Source organism: Leucoraja erinacea, chromosome 21 (assembly GCF_028641065.1).
Source record: "Leucoraja erinacea ecotype New England chromosome 21, Leri_hhj_1, whole genome shotgun sequence".
NCBI lineage: Eukaryota > Metazoa > Chordata > Chondrichthyes > Rajiformes > Rajidae > Leucoraja > Leucoraja erinaceus.
In genome coordinates this window covers 32496771-32518258 of record NC_073397.1, presented here as the reverse complement: position 1 = coordinate 32518258, position 21488 = coordinate 32496771, and positions in this window count along the sequence as shown.

Sequence of the window (21488 nt, the reverse complement as noted above, 5' to 3'; positions counted from 1 at the left end):
CACCCCTCCCCTGAGTGCTAGAATAGTACCTTGGGAGAATGGGTTGCGTTTGGGGGAACAGGTGTGTGGTGGAATATTGCGTTGGGGAATGGGTTGCGTTGGGGGGGACCAGGCCTCTCGTGTGACTGGGACCCAACGGCTGCCACTTAGTCTCGTGCTTATATCATTTGTTGGTCTTCATGCAATGCAAATTGATTAGATAAGAGACAATTTTATTTTGAAAGCGCTATTTTAAATTTTGTTTGAAAATTAACCAATTTTCATGGTTGATGAGTATATTCATGCTATTAGAATGCATTTCAATTATCCCCCAGATATAGATAAACACATATTAGCAGGGGAATTGCAGAAACAAGGTACTGCAGATGCTGGTTTTCCAAAGAGGACACAAAGTGCTGGAGTAACTCAGCGGGACAGGCAGCATCTCTGGAGAACATGGATAGCTGATGTTTCAGGTCACAACTTTACTTGATTAGTAAAGATGTCAAAGGTTATTGGGAGAAGACAGGAGAATGTGGTTGAGAGGAAAAGATAGATCAGCCATGATTGAATGGCGGAGTAGACTCGATGGACCTATTTCTGCTCCAATGATTTATGAATTATGAAAGTTTGGATAGTTATAATATTATTAACAGTGTTGATTCACTGATTTTGAATACATATAATAATAAGTGGACGAAATGTTTTAATTGCCAGTTGCATTATAGGTTGAGGATTGGTTGAGCATCGGCAGATTTATAATGGATATGGGACACATTGATCAGCGTGACGGTGATGTTGAAACTGTGATAGATCCATATAAAACCAAAATCGAAAAAGAGTGGACTTCAGTTTAGTTCAGTTGAGTGTGGAGATACAGCACGGAAACAGGCCCTTCGGCCCGCCAAATCCGTGCCGCCCAGCGATCCCCGCACACGAACACTATCATACACACACTAGGGACAATTTACAATTTTACCAAGCCAATTAACCTACAAACCTGCACGTCTTTGGAGTGTGGGGGGAAACTGGAGCACCCGGAGAAAACCCACGCAGGTCACGCGGAGAATGTACAAACTCCGTACATACAGAACCCGTAGTCAGGATCGAACCCGGGTCTCTGGCGCTGTGAGGCAGCAACTTTTCCGCTGCGCCACCGTGCCGCCTCTTGAAACAGATTAAATAACTGTGCCAAAAAACGAGGCAAAGTGATTGCTATTTATTGAGGATTGCTCTGCAGAATGGGAATATTTTTCAAGACCTTTCATTAAATATGCCTTAATCTTGAACTTTTCAAAATTAAAGTTGAATTATACCGTAAAAAAAATGGTACAAAGTGCTGGAGTAAGTCAGTGGGCCAGGCAGCATATCTGGAGGACATGGATAGGTGACGTTTCAGGTCGGGGACCCTTCTTCAGACTAATTGTAGTTGAGGGGAGCAAGCTGGAAAAGAGGTGGGAGTGAGACAAGGCCTGCTAAATGATCAGCCTGAAGAAGGGTCTCGAACCGAAATTCCTTCGCTCCATCGATGCTGCCTCACCCGCTGCGTTTCTCCAGCATTTTTGTCTACCTGCTAAATGATAGGTCGGTGCAGGTGAGAGCATTTTATGGAAACATAGAAACATAGAAAATAGTGCAGGAGTAGGCCATTCAGCCCTTCGAGCCTGCACCGCCTTTCAATATGATCACCCAGAATCAGTACCCTGTTCCTGCTTTTTCCCCATATCCCTTGATTCTGTTAGCCAGAAGAACTACATCTAACTGGCTCTTGAAAACACCCCTGGCAGCTAGGAGGATAAAGACCAGAGATGAAAAGATGCCAAAAGACTTAAAGTAAAAGGAGAGAATAGGAGTTAAGTGTGAATATAAATGGGGATGGGTGGGGGAGTGAGAGGGGGATAGGGTGCCACAACCTTTAGGCTTATAGTTGAAAATGATGTTCGTATTTTCTGACCTCTCCTGTCCCTTCGCAGTTTAATTATTCAGGACAGTCAGCAAGTTTTTACAGCAACAAATAGATAACCGATGATATCCAACGAATAATTCATCCACTCTAAACGTTATTCTCCCTGTGTAATTAGTGACGTGACCCGCAGTGTTCCTGTGGGCTCTTGGTAATACATTAACAGTAAATGTACTTTCCACACAAGGCAAAAGCTTATCTCTCAGTGGGGAAAATTCATCAATCATAAAATATCCACTGGGCAAATGTAAGATACTGACTGTTTCATTTGCCAAGTAACGGGGCGGTGGTTAGAGGTTCAGTCCAGGAGTCCTGCAGTTTTAGTTTAGTTTGGTTTAGAGATGCTTGTTTACTTCCTTCTCATAACATAAAACTAGAGGTTGTACATAGAATGGATTACGGTATGACATAGTTGGCACCTAAAATTAGGTTCCACTGTACTGTTTTGTACTGTATTAACTTCTAATAAAATTTAAAAAAAAAAAAAAAAAAGAGATACAGCGCGGAAACAGGTCCTTCGGCCCGTGCTAACTAGCGATCCCCGCACATTAACGCTATCCTACCCACACTAGGGACAATTTTCAGTATAGGAAGGAACTGCAGATGCTGGTTTAAACCGAAGATAGACACAACAAGCTGCAGTAGCTCAGCGGGACAGGCAGCATCTCTGGAGAGAAGGAAAGGTTGACATTTCGGGTTGAGACGAAGGGTCTGAAGAAGGATCTCAACCCAAAACGTCACCCATTCCTTCTCTCCAGAGATGCTGCCTGTCCCCCTGAGTTACTCCAGCATTTTGTGACTATCCTAGGGCCAATTTTCACTTTGATACCAAACCAAATGACTGACGAACCTGTGCGTCCTTGGGATGTGGGAGGAAACCGGAGCACTCGGAGAAAACCCACGCAGGTCACGGGGAGAACGTACAGACTCCGTACAGTACAAGCCTCCTTAGTCAGGATCGAACTTGGGTGCCTGGTGTCGTAAGCGCTGTAAGGCAGCAACTCTACCGCTGCACCACAGTGCTACCCAGGATTTTAATAGGAATTTAAAGCTGCCAAAGTCTTTGGACTCCAAAAATCGCAGTCCTTCCTGCAATTAGGCACGTTTTATGTGATTCATCTAAAAACTAAAACCCTCTTTTAGAGCAGCAAGGTGGCGCAGCGGTAGAGTTGCTGCCTTACAGCGCCAGGGAGCCGGGTTCGATCCTGACTACGGGGGCTGTCTGTACGGAGTTTGTACGTTCTCCCCGTGACCTGCACGGGTTTGCTCCGGGATCTCTGGTTTCCTCCCACACTCCAAAGATGTACAGGTTTGTAGGCTAATTGGCCTGGTATAATTGTAAATTATTCCTAGTGTCTGTTGGACACGGTGGGCCGAAGGGCCTGTTTCTGAGCTGTATCTCTAAACTAAACTAAACTAAATTATTTTCATAATTTATACCTCTAGAAAATAATCTCCAAAGATTACTTTAAGTGATTCATAAAACATGGAGAGGTGGAATAAATATTAAAGGGAATCAGTGTAAGTTTTGATCTGGAAATGATTATTTTGCTGCTAAAAAGGTTTCTTTGGACTAAATTACACGTCGTAAATGAAGGAAAACATTTTGGGATTTTGCACGAGGGATATTTAATTTTGCCAAAAATAATATTGTGTTGTGTAGCTTCAGTATTTTAGGGCTTGCTCTCATATTAAGGCCAACATGCACCCTCTGAGAATAACCTACATTGGCTCATAGCTGCCAAATATATTATACTGAGGCGTGCAAATGTGTCACGTAATTGCTGTACTTTCAGGGGCTGGTTTAGTTTAGTTTAGTTATTCAGTTTGGAGATACAGCGTGGAACCAATCCCTTTGGCCCACCGTGTCCGCGCCGACCGGCGATCCCCGCACATTAACACTATCCTACACGCACCAGGGACAAGTTTTACATTTACACCAAGCCATTTAAACTACAAACCTGTACGTCTTTGGAGTGTGGGAGGAAACCGAAGATCTCGGAGAAAACCCACGCAGTCACGGGAGGAACGTACAAACTTCGTACAGACAGCACCCGTAGTCGGGTCGAACTTGGGTCTCCGGCGCTTTAATAAGGTCAATATTGCAGAAACAGGTAGTTCAATGCTTGTAAAAATGTTAAAAGCGATAATTCAGAACAAAAACTTAAAAACAAAAAGGAAAATAAACTTATTGAACAGAATGGATCTAAGTGGTGGTTACATAGAAACATGGAAAATAGGTGCAGGAGTAGGCCATTCGGCCCTTCGTGCCTAATGAGCTCTGTGGATGAAACAGAAACTCCCTTTATATAATGGATTATTCACCAGGTTAAACCCCTGGATGGCGGGACTGTCATATGAAGAAAGACTATAAAGACTGGGCTTGTATGCACTGGAATTTAGAAGGATGAGGAGGGATCTTATAGAAACGTATGAAATTATAAAAGGACTAGACAAGCTAGATGCAGGAAAAATGTTCCCAATGTTGGGCGAGTCCAGAACCAGGAGCCACAATCTAAGAATAAAGGGGAGGCCATTTAAAACTGAGATGAGAGATTACTTTTTCAAACAGAGAGTTGTGAATCTGCCACAGAAAGCAGTGGAGGCCAATTGACTGGGTGAATTTAAAAGATGGTTAGATAGAGCTCTAGGAGCTAGTGGAATCACAGGATATTGGGAGAAGGCAGGCACGGATTACTGATTGTGGATGATCAGCCATGATCACAATGAATGGCGATGCTGGCTCGAAGGGCCAAATGGCCTCCTCCTGCACCTATTTTCCATGTTTCAATGTTATTGAGAAAAAGTATTAAAACATAAAAATTCAGTATTAAGACAATAGCTCAAATTTACACTTGTAAAGCTTATTTTCTAATGATTGCAAGCTGATTCATAAATAGTACATTAATAACAGATTAGCGCTGACAGTAACAACAAAAGCTTAACACAATGGGGAAGAATTACACTGTATTAGGACTCGAGGGGAAAAGACTTGCCAAATGTTCACATGTTTGCAGTTAAAACCACTGTATTTACTTTACAAACTGTAACCTGTTGCTAAAAGTGTAATTACTTCAAGATATGTAAACGCAACTCTCCTCATGTTTATCATTTTGCAACTACTCAAATGGTTTAGTTTAGTTTAGTTTAGTTTAGAGCCACTGGGTGGAAACAGGCCCTTCGGCCCACTGAGTCCGCACCGACCAGCGATCCCCGCTCACTATCACTATCCTACACTCACTGGGGACAAATTTTACATGGTCCATGTGAGTAGTATCCATGATCCATGTGCAGCTGTATAAGGCTCTGGTGAGACCACATCTGGAGTATTGCGTACAGTTTTGGTCTCCTAATTTGAGGAAGGACATCCTTGTGGTTGAAGCAGTGCAGCGTAGGTTCACGAGATTGATCCCTGGGATGGCGGGACTGTCATATGAGGAAAGATTGAAAAGACTAGGCTTGTATTCGCTGGAGTTTACAAGGATGAGGGGGCGTCTTATAGAAACATATAAAATTATAAAATGACTGGACAAGCTAGATGCAGGAAAAATGTTCCCAATGTTGGGGCGAGTCCAGAACCAGGGGCCACAGTCTTAGAATAAAGGGGAGGTCATTTAAGACTGAGGTGAGAAAAAACTTTTTCACCCAGAGAGTTGTGAATTTGTGGAATTCCCTGCCACAGAGGGCAGTGGAGGCCAAGTTACTGGATGCATTTAAGAGAGAGTTAGATAGAGCTCTAGGGAATAGTGGAATCAAGGGATATGGGGAGAAGGCAGGCACGGGTTATTGATTGGGGACCATCAGCCATGATCACATTGAATGGCGGTGCTGGCTCGAAGGGCCGAATGGCCTCTTCCAGCACCTATTTTCTATGTTTCTATGTATCTTAATACAGGTCCACCTCCGGCAGCCTTGGTTCCACAGCCTTCCCGGATTGTCCGTTTTGCCGGATCAACAGATGTCTGAGAGGAGTCCAACGGGGACTTTCATGGGTGGGGTGGGAGGGGGGGGGTGTCCGGCACCCCTTTTAATCCGGACAAAATCACTCCCGTGATTTTGTCCGGATTAAAAGGGGTGCCGGAAAACCACCCGGACCATGAATGTTGTCATTGGACCGACAACATTCCACAAGATGAAGAATACCACTATTGGTTTAATGATGGAGGGCCACATCCAGTTAGCCCCAAGCACCCATCGGCACGTCAACCGGAAGCTACCAACCTGGACGTTATTTCATTCCGCACCGCTCTTCGTTAGTACATTCCAACTCGTTTTTTCTTCCTGTGACCTCGTGGGTTTTCTCCGGGCGCTCTGGTTTCCTCTCACACCCCAAGGACGTGCAGGTTTGTAGGCTAATTGTCTTCAGCAAAAGTGCAAATTATCCCTAGTGTGGAGGATTGCTAATGTACGGGCTGATCGCGGACTCGGTGGGCTGGAGGGACTGTTTCCATGCTGTATCTCTAAAGCCTAAAGCAACCAGCGTCTTGCAAATATGAATGGGATAACAGAACAACTAATTCAATTTTTCAGGCATTTGTTGTAGATAAAGACAAGTGATCAGGGCATTGAAAAACCAAGTCCCATCTTCATGTCTGAAGAAGGGTTTCGGCCCGAAACGTTGCCTATTTCCTTCGCTCCATAGATGCTGCCTCACTCGCTGAGTTTCTCCAGCAATTTTGTCTGCCTCCCATTTTCAAAAGTGTTTTTTAGTTTAGTTTAGTTTAGAGATACAGCGCGGAAACAGGCCCTTCAGCCCACCGGGTCTGCATCAACCAGAGAACCCCACACACTTACACTATCCGACACACACTAGGGACAATTTATATTTATACTAACCCAAATAACCTGTACGACTTTGGGGTGTGGGAGGAAACCGAAGATCTCGGAGGAAACCCTCGCAGGTCACGGGGAGAACGTACAAACTCCGTACAGACAAGCACCTGTAGTCAGGATCGAACCCGGGTCCCTGGCGCTGTAAGGCAGCCACTCTACCGCTGCGCCACCATGCCACCCATATCCAAACCTGCAAATTTAACCAGGGACCTGAGCTCGGGGTGATTTGAAGTCCATTGTGTCTCGATAAGGCTAGTTGATGCAGCTCATGTTGCCAGCAACGTTTAAAAGACAGCGTTGCCAACATCATTCCCTCCGTAACGGAGTGCCAACCCAGATCATGTTCTCAAATGCTGGAATGAATCTTGAACGCTCCTTCATCATTGAATGCCATGGTATAAATATTGTAAATACCATGCCTCCTTCAAGAAACTCATTTCCCCAGATTCTTTTTACTCTGACAGCTGGAGAAGTTCAATTAAAATTAATATTTATGATCGGGAATATCTAAAAATAATAAGGTGACCTGGAAACGTCAGCTGCTCACGAACGCGAGAGTTGATTTGTTACGTTTTATTTTTGCAGTTTGTAAAATGTTGATGTTAGCCCAGAAATCCCTTCTGTTCCCAACCTGGTCTATAAATATATTCATTCTGTTTTGCATTTAACAAAAACTAGCTATTGAACATGGGGTGACACAGCGACACAGCGGTAAAGTCGCTGCCTCACAGCGCCAGAGACCCGGGTTCGATCCTGACCACGGGTGCTATATGTACGGAGTTTGTATGCTCTCCCCATGACCTGCGTGGGTTTTCTCTGGGTGCTCTGGTTTCTTGCTATTGAGAGAGTGATTCTTGCTATTGAGGGAGTGCTGCGAAGGTTTACAAGGTAAATTCCCGGGATGGCGGGACTGTCATATGCTGATAGAATGGAGCAGCTGGGCTTGTACACTCTGGAGTTTAGAAGGATGAGAGGTGTTCTCATTGAAACATATAAGATTGTTAAGGGCTTGGACTCGCTAGAGGCAGGAAAAGTGTTCCCGATGTTGGGAGAGTCCAGAACCAGGGGCCACAGTTTAAGAATAAGGAGTAAGTCATTTAGAACGGAGACCTGCCGGTCCCGTTGAGTTACTCCAGCATTGTGTGACTACCTACGAGTATATCTTTGGATTAGTTTCTGGGGGTTGCTGTGTAAAATGGATAAAACCAGTTTGTGCTTTCCTTTAAGGTCACTCGAATGGCATCCTTTCCTCGCCTGGGTTTAAATGCCACTTCAGAACTAAATAAAATAAAGAATGATTGAGTTTATGATTTATTATTCAGAAAAAAAGTATCATAACTGAAAGAGTCAAAGTGATAGAATCCTGCAGCACAGAAACAGTTTCTCATCTTCTCGCTTTGTATTGCCAACTTGGACTCATAGAATATGCAGTTCCAAGATACAAGATACAAGATGAATTTAATTGTCACGTGTGCCAGATGGCACAGTGAAATGAATTCCCATACAGCCATACAATAAAAAATAAACAGGACTCAACACACTATAGAATTCACACAAAACATCCCCACACAGCAGAACCAAAGTTTCCCACTGTGTGGGAAGGCACCAAAGTCAGTCTCTTCCCACTGTTCCCCGTGGTCAGGGTCTCCCCAAGCCCTCCACAGTTGCAGCTATGGGCGGCCCGATGTCCAGGACCGCTCACCGGGATGATACAAGTCCGATGTTGGGGCTGCGGGACGTCCTCAGCGGCGTGGACACCAGAGTCAGCCCCTCCTACCGGAGTCGGCGGCTTCCAAAGTCCGCAGGCCGCGCCGGGTGGAGCCTGCTGCTGTAGGCCCTCTGCAAGGCGCCCCAGGACTCCACGATGACGGTCAGCGCCGCCCGCGTTGGAAGCTCTCCGCACTGGCCTATTTTCCATGCTATGAAAATAGGCCCTTCGGCCCAACTTGCCCATGCTGACCAAGATGCCCCATCTACTCTAGTCCCACCTGCCTGTGTTTGATGCCATATCCCTCAAAACCTTTTTTTTTTATCCATGTACCTTTCTAAATGTCTTTTAAACAGTGTTGTAATCCCTGCCTCAGCTACCTCCTCTGGCAGCTCATTCCATGCACCCACCACCCTTTGACTGAAGAGGTTGTCCCCTAGGTTCCTATTAAATCTTGCCCCTTTCACCTTATATCCATGCCCTCTGGCTCTTGATTCCCCCGACCTTGAGCATGATTAATTTAGTTCCCGAGTAACTGACAAAAACTGAATCGAATGTATCAGTTAAGGTTCATATTTTCTTTCTCATAATTACTGACTGGTAGTTCATCTAATCTCAGCAGGTTCGTGTTGCTTCCAGCCAGGAAGTAAAAAAAAAAATGCAAATCGGCGCTTTTCATTATTCTTCAATTTGCTGCAATGTAAAAATAATTAATTTCTCGGGGAATTGATGACTGGTTGCTGAATGGCAAACAATAAATATGTACTGACAAACCATTCGAGATGGGCAATTATCGAGATAAAATAAACAATTGTTAGTTGTTAAACTGTTAGATAAAAGGTAGACAGACAGTAAATGCTGGAGGAACTCAGCGGGCGAGGCAGTGTCGATGGAGAGAAGGAATTGGCAGTGGATCGGGTCGAGACCCTTCTTCAGACTGATGTGATAAGCTCAGAACGTTAGCTGAAGCTGGATTGTTAAAAGAGGGTTTCAGCTGCATATCAGCTGTTGTTTGAATGGTGGGAGAATGCTCAGAAGGGGTGGCACGGTGGCGCAGAGGTAGAGTTGCTGCTTTTACCGCGCCAGAGACCCGGGTTCGATCCCGACTGCGGGCGCTGTCTGTACGGAGTTTGTACATTCTCCATGTGACTGCGGGGGTTTTCTCCGGGCGATCCGGTTTCCTCCCACCCTCCAAAGATGTACAGGTTTGCAGGTTAATTGGTTTGATACAAATGTAAAAAGAAAATGTCCCAGGTGTGTGGGATAGTGTTAGTGTGCGGGGATCGCTAGTCAGATTCAGATTCAGATTCAGATTCAGATTCAGATTCAATTTTAATTGTCATTGTCAGTGTACAGTACAGAGACAACAAAATGCATTTAGCATCTCCCTTGAAGAGCGACATAGCAAACGATTTGAATAAAAAAATAAGTCGGTGCGGACTCGGTAGGCCAAAGGGCCTGCTTCCACACTGTGCCTCTAAAACTGAAACTAAACTAAACACGGATATGCGGGGAATGGAGGAATATGGATGATGTGCAGGCAGAGCAGGCCAGTTTATCTTGGCATCATGTTCGGCATAGACCAAAGGGCCTGTTCCTGTGCTTTACTGTTCTATGAGCTGAAATTCCTTCCACTCCCTCCAATGTTATTTTAACGAGATCAGGAACAAGTTGTACATTAACGGCTGATTGATTTCTGTGACCCGTTGAAACAATTCTACAAGTATTGACACAATCCAGAATGTGCTAAAATTGCTGGTCCGCAGAGTCCTGATGGAACTTGACTCGACATTAATGTTTTGAACAGACCAGAGGCTTGCAGACATGATGTAAAAATGGAAAGACAATACATGATTACAAGTGAGTGTACAGATATATGATAAAGGGAATATGTGAATAAGGTTTAGTGCAAGGTAAAGCCAGTAAGGTTAGTCCGAGGGTCAAACGTTATGCGTTGAATACCTAGTTGGACTGTGGACTGGGAACGGGGCCTGAGGCCTTTTTCGAGGCGCTGCCCGGGGCCTCGCGGGTCAGAGTCCGGGTCTGCGGAGCGGCCGATGTAGAGCCTGCGGCTGGGGCCCGGGTCGGCGCCACGGAGGTGTGAAATGGGGCGTCGATGGCGGTGAGGCCTCCCTCGGCGGCGGTGAGGCCTCCCTCGGCGGCGGTGAAACCTCGCGGGTCAAACCGCGGCCCACGATCGGTGAGAAGCGCGGAGGACCACCGTGAGGTTGGATGGGAAGGACAATGGAGGAAACGGCGTTGGGAGACCGCCGTGAGCGGGGAGGTGGGGGAGGGGGAGGGGAGAACATGGACATGGGGGGGGGGGGGGGGGGACAAAGGGCAATGGGGACCTGGTGTGGGGGAACTGCTGGGGAGAGGGGGTGGGGAGAACAAAAGGGGGAGACGGCGTGCTTTTTAACTTTGTCAGCGCTGAAGACAATAGACAATAGACAATAGGTGCAGGAGGAGGCCATTCGGCCCTTCGAGCCAGCACCGCCATTCAATGTGATCATGGCTGATCATCTCCAATCAGTACCCCGTTCTTGCCTTCTCCCCATATCCCCATGTAGGTTGTTGCTATTTGTACACATTGTGTATGCAAGCAATGAATTTCACTGTGCCTATTCACACGTGACAACAAACTATTCATATTCCTTTCCAATCAGGTAGATAGTAGTTCAGGACGGCTCTCTAGTTGTTGATTTAGTGTAATTTAGTTTAGTTTAGAGATACAGCGTGGAAACAGGCCCTTTGGTCCACTGAGTCAGCACCGATCCTTCTCAACTCCCATGAATACAAGCCTAGTCGTTTCAATCTTTCCTCATATGACAGTCCCGTCATCCCAGGGATCAATCTCGTGAGCCTACGCTGCACTGCCTCAATCACAAGGATGTCCTTCCTCAAATTAGGAGACCAGAACTGTACGCAATACTCCAGACGTGGTCTTACCAGAGCCCTATACAACTGCAGAAGAACCTCTTTACTCCTATACTGAAATCCTCTTGTTATGAAGGCCAACATTCCATTAGCTTTCTTCACTGCCTGCTGTACCTGCACGCCAACTTTCAGTGTCTGGTGTACAAGGGCACCCAGGTCTCGGGTGGGAAAGGTTTAGAGGGACATGGGTCAAATGTGGGCAAATTGGATTAGCTTAGATGGGTCATTTTGGTCAGCATTGGCGAGTTGGGCCGAAAGGCCTTTTTCCACGCTGAATGACTGATTCTATGTCCAGTGTGTACTTCAGTTTAAATATTTTGTATATAAAATCTCTGTGAATGTTCATAAGCTCATAAGCTTAGTTTAGTTTAGAGATACAGCACGGCAACAGGCACTTCGGCCCACCGAGTCCGTACCGACCCGCGACCCCCGTATACTAGCAGTATCCCACGCACAACGGACAATTTAAAATTAACCTATAAATCTGTACGTCTTTGAAATATGGGAGGAAACTGGAGCACCCGGGGAAATCCACACAAGTCACAGGGGAGAACGTACAAACTCCGTACAGACAGCACCCGTAGTCAGGATCGAACCCGGGTCTGTGGCGCTGTAAGGCAGCAACTCTACCGCTGCGCCACCGTGCCGTTGTAGGAGCAGTATTAGGCCATTCGGCCCATCAAATCTACTCAACCATCCAATCATGGCGGATCTATCTCTCCCTCTCAGCCCCATTCTCCTGCCTTCTCCCCATAGCCCCCGACATGCACTAATCAAGCAGGGTGTTGTTCTTGGAATCACACCAAGAACAGTAGGCTGTTGCCCGATTGTAAAATTACTGAGATGAGTTGAGGCTGGCTGCAAGACCTGTTGGTTTTTTACCAAGTGTTCCTCTCTTTTCCTTCCAGATTATAATAGAACACGGTGGTGGATTGTCGTCTAACAGCGTCAGAGACTTGGGTTCGATCCCGACTACGGGTGCTGTCTGTGCGGAGTTTGTACGATCTCCCCGTGACCGCAGGGGTTTTCTCCGAGATCTTCGGTTTCCTCCCACACTCCAAAGACGTGCAGGTTTGTAGATTAATTGACTTGGTAAAAATGTAAAAAATTGTCCCTGGTGTGTGTAGGGTAGTGTTAACATGCGGGGATCGCTGGTCGGCGCAGACTGGGTGGGCCAAAGGGCCTGTTTCCGCGCTGTATCTCTAAACTAAACTCCAGGGTTTCGGCCCGAAAAGTTGCCTATTTCCTTCGCTCCAGAGATGCTGCTGCACCCGCTGAGTTTCTCCAGCCTTTTTGTGTACCTTCAACAAAACAAGCATTGGCCAGTGTGGAAGTAAAAATTTACATTCAACCTTGCAACTACTTCTTAGTTTTGGCCACTAAAGTTGCTTTCTCGGTGTCAGTCAACTCAAGAGCAATAATAGTCCTGTTTGCAGAAATTTGCAATGGGATTTTGATGCTGGCAATTGGAGAGACAGTAGCTTCAGTACAAGGAAAGCATACTTGTATTTACATAGTATTAGATATTTCGTCCATAGGCGGCAGGGTGGCGCAGCGGTGGAGTTACTGCCTTACAGCGCCAGAGACCCAGGTTCAATCCTGACTACGGATGCTATCTGTACGGAGTTTGTACGTTCTCCCTGTGACGGGGTGATCGCTGGTCAGCGTAGACTCTGGATGGGCCGAAGGGCCTGTTTCCAAACTGAGTGCCCCCCCCTCCCCCCCCATTTGCAGATTTACACATCGTATTCACACATACAAAAAATACGTGATTGATGAGTATTCTCTGAATGTTGATATTTCTAATCCTTATTCTAGCTTTAAATGTTGTTATTTCACTGGCTTTTGAAAATTCTACTCTACTCAGCCATCAGGGGAAGATTTAAATCCTACTGAGACAAATAATGCTCTTTGGATAGACACAAAATGCTGGAGTAACTCAGCGGGACAGGCAGCATCTTTGGAGAGAAGGAATGGGTAACGTTTTGGGTTGAGATCCTGGGAGTCAGGGGAGAGGGAGGCACAGAGATAGGGAAGGTTAAGGTGTGAAAACACAGGTGAAAGAAGATGAAGTTGAAGGAAAGTGTAGGATGGTTTATTGTTAGCGGAGGGGACTAGGCTCATCTTGACCAAAACTTTGATCTTGACCTAATCGACCTTTACTGTGGCGCTGGCATTTCCAGTGTTTCACTGTGTACTCTACACTTACGAAGCCGGTTCCGACGATGGCGCTAAAAATTACCCATGACCTACTACGGCTTTTTCGCCAAGTGGACCATCTTGCTCTGCTCTATGATCTTTGATCTTGACTACCCGTTCATTGAGCAATCATTCCAATGATTCAATGAAATCCCAGTAGATTAAAACAAATGAAGTTTGCATTTACCGAAATGGCAATTGTATTTAGGCAATAAGAATTGTCCCGACCCGGAACGTCACCTATCCCTTTTACTCTAGAGATGTTTGCCTGACCCGCTAAGTTACTCCAGCGCTTTGTGGTTATCTTTGGTATAAAGCAGCATCAGGACTGACATATGAGGAAAGAATGGGTCGACTGGGCTTGTATTCACTGGAATTTAGAAGGACAGGCTAGATGCAAGGAAAATGTTCCCTATGTTGAGGGAGTCCAGAACCAGAGGTCACGGTTTAACAAAAAGGAGTAGGCCATTTAGGACTGAGATGAGGAAAAACCGTTTCACCTAGTTGTGAATCTGTGGAATTCTTTGCCACAGAAGGCAGTGGAGGCCGATTCACTGGATGTTTTCAAGAGAGAGTTAAAAGTTTTAGCTCTTAGGGCTAAAGGAATCAAGGGATATGGAGAGAAAGCAGGAATATGGTGCTGATTTGGGATAATATTGATTGGCAGTGCTGGCTCGAAGGGCTGAATGGCCTACTCCTGCACCTAATGTCTGTGTTTCTATCTTTGCTTCCACTATCACTGGATGGGGTTTTGGAAGCCTATTCCTAACCTGAGCCAAAGACAGCCTAGACTGCACAGCATTAGGCATTCAGTGCTACATATAATGAGTAATACTTAATAGCAAGTCTTTACCAGAATTTAAATAGACAATTAAAAATAATCTCCTCTGCACAGATTTGTACCATAATTTCAATTCTAATTATTTGCCTGTATTAATTGTTCCTTGCGTTACTTATCTAGTTTGGTTGTAATTTTCGATATGTCTCCTGTTTTAATGATTAATGATTGTCATCTATAATCTCATACTTATTGTGAGAAAGTGAAAGAAAAAAAAGATGATTTTGCTCTTTGTCATAAATGTGTTATATTTTACCTTCTCACAAGCAAAACCGTTCAACCCCTAAGCAATATAATTGTTTTTATTTTGTGTCATTGTCTTGTTGCATCTATCGTATTTGCTAAAGTTGTAGCGAGTCCAAACTTTGTGATCAAACGGTTACTTTATTCGGTGAGATAAGTTTAACATACCAGTGTGTTTGGGAACATAAGAGTCATTGCTGCTGCTGCTGCTGAGCAATGGGGTTAGGGGTTGGGGTCTTAACCTAGCGTCTTAAGGGGTTGGACAGGAAGATTGTTCCCGATGTTGGGGAAGTCCAGAACAAGGGGTCACAGTTTAAGGATAAGGGGGAAATCTTTTAGGACCGAGATGAGAAAAAAGATTTTCACACAGAGAGTGGTGAATCTGTGGAATTCTCTGCCAGAGAAGGTAGTTGAGGCCAGTTCATTGGCTATATTTAAAAGGGAGTTAGATGTGGCCCTTGTGGCTAACGGGATCAGGGGGTATGGAGAGAAGGCAGGTACAGGATACTGAATTGGATGATCAGCCATGATCATATTGAATGGCGGTGCAGGCTCGAAGGGCCGAATGGCCTACTCCTGCACCTGATTTCTATGTTTCTATGTTTCTATGGTGTTGACTCGAGCTCATGAGTTGACTGATGATCTCAAGGTAAGATCTGCTGATGTAGCAGGATCATACCTTGGAGGCCGAAGGTTAGGTTGTTCGCCAAAAAAGATAGACTTGGCTATCCCTCAGTACAGCAACATCAAGAACGATATTGCTGTATTGAGGTTATAGGCAAGTCTATCCCTCATTGCTGGCAGCTGATGTCCTGGCGACACTGCAGGGTTGGCCTGGTCAAGCCTAGTCATGGTGTCCTCTGCCGCTGCTCCACCACTCTGTGCTTTCACATAAGAGATGATGAAGAACTAAATTATGAGACAGTAGATATCACTTTTATGAATAAAACCAAGGCTTCAATTGATATGACACTAATATGATTAAAAATCAGTCTCAAATTGCTCGTTACCTTAATATTGTATATTGTAACATCTTGCACTGAAACTATTCAAGCAAAATACACAGATTAATTTCATTTTGGGGCAGCACAGTGGTGCAGCAGTAGAGTTGCTGTCTTACAGCGTCAGAGGCCTGGCTTTGATCCCGATTACGGGTGCTGTCTGTACGGAATTTGTACGTTCTCCCTGTGACCGTGTAGGTTTTTACCGAGATCATCGGTTTCCTCCCACGCTCCAAAAACATAGGTTAATTGGCTTGGTATAAATGTACATTGTCCCTAGTGTGTGTAGGATAGTGTTAGTATCAGTCTGAAGAAGGGTCTCAGGCATTTCAGCCCACCAGATCCATGGTGATCATCAATCACCTGTTCACAACAGTCCATGAGTGTTTCATTATTCCTTCGCTCCATAGATGCTGCCTCGCCCGCTGAGTTTCTCCAGCATTTGTGTCTACCTTTAGTTAATGTGCGGGGATCGCTGGTCGGCACGGACTCGGTGGGCCGAAGGGCCTGTTGGCACGCTGTATCTCTAAACTAAACTAAACTAAAAGTTGTGCATGTTCAAGAAGGAACTGCAGATGCTGGGAAATCGAAGGTAGACACAAAATGCTGGAGTAATTCAGGCAGCAGCTCTGGAGAGAAGGAATGGGTGACGTTTCGGGTCGAGACCCTTCTTCAGAACTAAAATTTGTTCTATTGAGCGGTTTCATGTTGGTGGGGTAACAGATTGGCAAAGAGTCGACTGGATTCTTTTCAAAGCCAACCTAAAAGTGATTTATATTTCAGATTTTATAAAACAAAACATTTCCTTCACCCACTCAAGACAAAGTTGCACTTTAATTTTCCAAAAAGACGTAACTCCCATGGACAAGCGAATCGTGATTGAAAGTTAATTAGCAAATCACGATCACCAGGTCATTATCTTTTGTTTTTAAAGATTTACGGGAGTAATGCATTTTGTAAAGTACTAAAACTAAGCAGCGGGATTTACAAAAAAAATCTATTTGACATTCACGCTGAAAGTCACAGTAGGAATTCTCAGCTAAAAGGATTACTGGTATAAAGCTGAGGCAAATTACTCTGATGTTTTGTTGTAGCCAATTTTTCAACCGTTACTGTTCTGTACTCAATCATTAACTTCACCAGGGACTGTACTTATTCATTTCAGTTTTGAGATAGGTTTAATCTTATTATGCTTTGTTAAGAGTTAAGCACATTGCATGCAGCTTAATCAAATCTAAAGAATTAATTGAAAAAAATTCCATTTGGTCCAGAGTCAGGCTCGGCAGGAATGCATGTAAAATATAAACACAACTCCCTGTGGCCTTTGGAATTAGTAATAGTTGGGCATCTTAACTTAATAAGTTCCGAGGGTTTTTTTCGAAACAGAATGGACCTTGTCTGACCCATTGGAGAGGAAGGAGAGGTAACCAAATGCTAACTGGAAAAGCACCATATTTTGATTTAGTTTAGTTTAGAGGCACAGTGTGGAAACAGACCCTTCGGCCCACCAGGTCTGCACTGACCAGCGATCCCTGCTCATTCACACTATCCTACACACACACTAGGGACAATTTACACTTAGATCAAGCCAATTAACCGACAAACCCGCACGTCTTTGGGGTGTGGGAGGGACCAGAAGATCTGGGAGAAACCCCACACAGTCACGGGGAGAACGTACAAACTAAGTACAGACAGCACCCGTAGTCGGGATCGAACCCGGGTCTCTGGTGCTGCATGCGCTGTAAGGCACCAACTCTACCGCTGCGCCACCGTGCTGCCCTGATTGAAAGATGCAGTTTGTAAACAGGCCCTTCAGCCCATCATCAATCACCTGTTCACAACAGTCCATGAGTGTTTCATTGATGTATTGACAACGGAATAGTGAAATTCTTACCTGCAGCCGCATTTCAGGTGTCTAACTACAGAACTCATGAATGAATGAAGAAGGACCCTGACCCGAAACGTCCTGACCCATCCTTTTCCTCCAGAGATGCTGCCTGACCCGCTGAGTTACTCCAGCACTTTGTGCCGATCTTCAGTATGAACCAGCATCTGCAGTTCCTTTCTGCACAATAACCACAATGTTATCCCACTCTCACACCCAGTCGCGCTGAGTTACTCCAGCATTTGGTGTCTGCCTTCAGTGATAAACCTGTTGACAGCTTCACTCTAAAGGAACACCTAGCGGGATCAACGGGCTAAGACTATGCAAATAATTTACTTGATGTTGATAAATGAGTTGTTCTCTGTGGGAAGAGTATCCATTCTGCACTGACAGATACTGCCTGCTGGTAAAATTGTCATTAACTGATGTAGACAAAAATGCTGGAGAAACATAGAAACATAGAAACTAGGTGCAGGAGTAGGCCATTCGGCCATTCGAGCCTGCACCGCCATTCAATATGATCATGGCTGATCATCCAACTCAGTATCCTGTACCTGCCTTCTCTCCATACCCCCTGATCCCTTTAGCCACAAGGGCCACATCTAACTCCCTCTGAAATATAGTCAATGAACTGGCCTCAACTACATTCTGTGGCAGAGAATTCCAGAGATTCACCACTCTCTGTGTAAAAAATGTTTTTCTCATCTCGGTCCTAAAAGATTTCCCCTTTATCCTTAAACTGTGACCCCTTGTTCTGGACTTCTCCAACATCGGGAACAATCTTCCTGCATCTACCCTGTCCAACCCCTTAAGAATTTTGTAAGTTTCTATAAGATCCCCCCCTCAATCTTCTAAATTCTAGCGAGTACAAGCCGAAACTCAGCGGGTGAGGCAGCATCTATGGAGCGAAGGAATAGGTGACGTTTCAGGTCGAGACCATTCTTCAGACTGATGATTTTTCGATTTTTCCAGCATCTGCAGTTCTTTCTTAAATATTAACGGAAGTAGTTTAGTTTAGAGATACAGCGCCGAAACAGGCCCTTCGGCCCACCAAGTCTGCGCCGACCAGCGATTAACCCCGAACATTAACTCTATCCTAGGCACACCAGGGATAATTTACAATTTTACCAAGCCGATTAACCTACAAACATGTACAGTATGTCTTTGGAGTGTGGGAAACCGGAGCACCCGGAGAATAGCCACAAAGGTCACGGAGAGAATGTACAAACTCCATGCCGACAGCACCCGTGGTCAGGATCGAACCCGTGTCTCTAGCGCTGTAAGGCAGCAACTCTACCGCTGCCACCGATGGTAGAAATGTTTAATCAATGTAATGGGTTGTTTTTATAACTGTCCTCATGATGACCAAAAAATTGTTATTAAATATATAATTAGATTGTTGTATTGTCATGGGACTCGAAACGGAACAATTACATTTTCAAACAAATCTATCAGTAGATATAAGGAACTGCTGATGCTGGTTTATACAGAAAAAAGTGCTGGAGTAACTCTATGGGTCAGGCACGGACTCGGTGGGCCGAATGGCCTGTTTCCATGCTGTGTGTCTCTAAACTAAACTAAAATACCGCCCTCAATTAGCAGAACTAGTCTACTGAAGCCGTATGCAAGAGGCACATTGTCCATGTCCAGCCCACGCTCGGGTTGTTATGAGCGGTGCCCGAACCATGCGAGCCCCAGTCTGCTGTAGGGCCTCCAGTCATCGCCTTCCTCAGTCGATCAGCAACGGATGCCCCTCTCCTCGTACGTTAGCCTTTGTTCCCTGGTAGTAACCTCGCACAGTTGACCTCAAGGGCGCGGTAGGCCAGACCCCGATCTCTCTAGGTTGGGCTTCTGCAAAGGTCCAGCAAAGGAGCCTGTGATTTTACCACCATGAAAAGATAGCCAAGTAGGATTGTCAACGGTCCCGTATATTGGGCTAAATTGGTTTGTCCCGTACGGGACCGCCCTTGCCCTTGTTCTGTATTTGACTGCAACTATTCGGTCGAGGGGTCTGTCAGGGTCGGAGAGCCGCGTCCGGCCCCGCCCCACCCATCCCGACGTAGTGCAGCCTATGGAGTGCAGCAGCAGTGCCTCACCAGTGGCCCCGTCGGTCAGCAGCCCAGCCAACTGTCTGGCCTTCGGACCTTCACTTACTGCCGACACCACCACCACCACCCCTCCTTCTCATGGCCGATCATCGGTTCATGAGTTGGATGGGGCACCAGACTTTGCGCGCGGTCCCGGGCCAAAACGCCCCAACTCATCATTCACCCAGCCACGGCCGAGTCGGTCAACGACTTGGCGTTGGGAATTTGTCCCGTATTTTGACCTTTTGTCCCTTATTTGGGAGTGGGAAAGTTGCCGACCCTAAAGCCACGAGAGCTGGAACAAATTGCGATTAGTAGAGGCACCGATGTAGAGTTCCATCATTTAAAGTTATATAAAGTGCAGCTGTTTCCAGAACAGAAGGCGGGTGTGTTGTGTCTGGGACACATACCAGGAACTGACTGGAAGCTTTTTTTTCCCATTGGCTGCTACCCATGTGCGATTCATCTTGTGTCGGTTTCTACTGAATCCATTCTATCACCGGTTTTTGAAGTCTCGCACCTCAGGGTTTGAAGGAAGAGATAGCAAAGGTTCCAGCTAGAGTTTTGAATGCTCTCCAAGGTCACAGTTAGTGAGCTACTAGTCTAGCATCATGAATGCAGGACAAGGAACGGTACAGCACAGGGGCCGGGGGCTTCGACCCACAATGTCCAAGCTGAACATGATGCCGTTAAACTATTCTCCCCTCCTGCCGTTGATCCATACACCTCCATTACCTGCCTATCCAAAAGATTAGTGTGGCATGCTGGCGCTGTGGTAGAGTTGCTGCCTTCCAGCGCTTGCAGTGCCAGAGACCCAGGTTCGATCCTGACTACGAGTGCTGTCTGTACGGAGTTTGAACGTTCTCCCCGTGACCGGTGTGGGTTTTCTCCGAGATCTTTGGTTTTCTCCCACACTCCAGGTGTGTAGGTTAATAGGCTTGGTGTATGTGTAAAGTGCCCTTAGTGCAAGGGCTCCCAACCTGGGGTAAATTTCACCAACCCAGGGGGTAAATTTGTTGATTCTGGAATTGTACATGTTGTTTTCTCATTGACTGGACTGTGTTTGGTTGTGATATGCCGGTATCTGTTCATCATTAGTTGTTCATGAATAAATGAAATAACATTGATATGTGTTATTAAAGTTGCCAGGGGTAAACGGGACGACAAATGGTGGGAACCCCTGCGTAGTGGGTGTAGGATAGTGTTAATGTGCGGGGATCGCTGGTCGGCAGAGACCCGGTGGGCCGAAGGGCCTGGTACCGTGCGGTATCTCTAAACTAAACTAAACTAAACTAAACTAAACTAAACTAAACTAAACTAAACTAAACTAAACTAAACTCATGGTTCCCCTTCCCCGCTCTGGTTAGTCCCCGCTACCTCTGCTGATGCCCCAACTTATTCTGCGCTGGAGGGGACGGGTGTCCGTGAATGTTCTCAACATCCTTTGGATGACGTGTTTTATTTCTGCTGTCAGCAGAGATCAGACGACTGTCGAAGTGTTCAGCCATGATTGTGCCTTGACACATATATGGGAGGCTTTAGGATTGGGAACGATTAGTAAAGATTATATATTTTTCCCCCCCAAAAAAATTTAAATCAATTATTTACAAGACTGATATGTGCAATAAGAAACAATGGCAACAAACCCAACACAACAGCACAAAGTAAAATAAATATTCTTAAATATCAAATATGCTGAAAATGAAACAGCTCTGTTACAATCTTGTGTCAAGGATGCATTCCACGCACCGCATTAGTCAAGATAGTTGGTCGTTGAGGTGATGACTTGAGGTGCAGCTGGTAGGATGTGACACT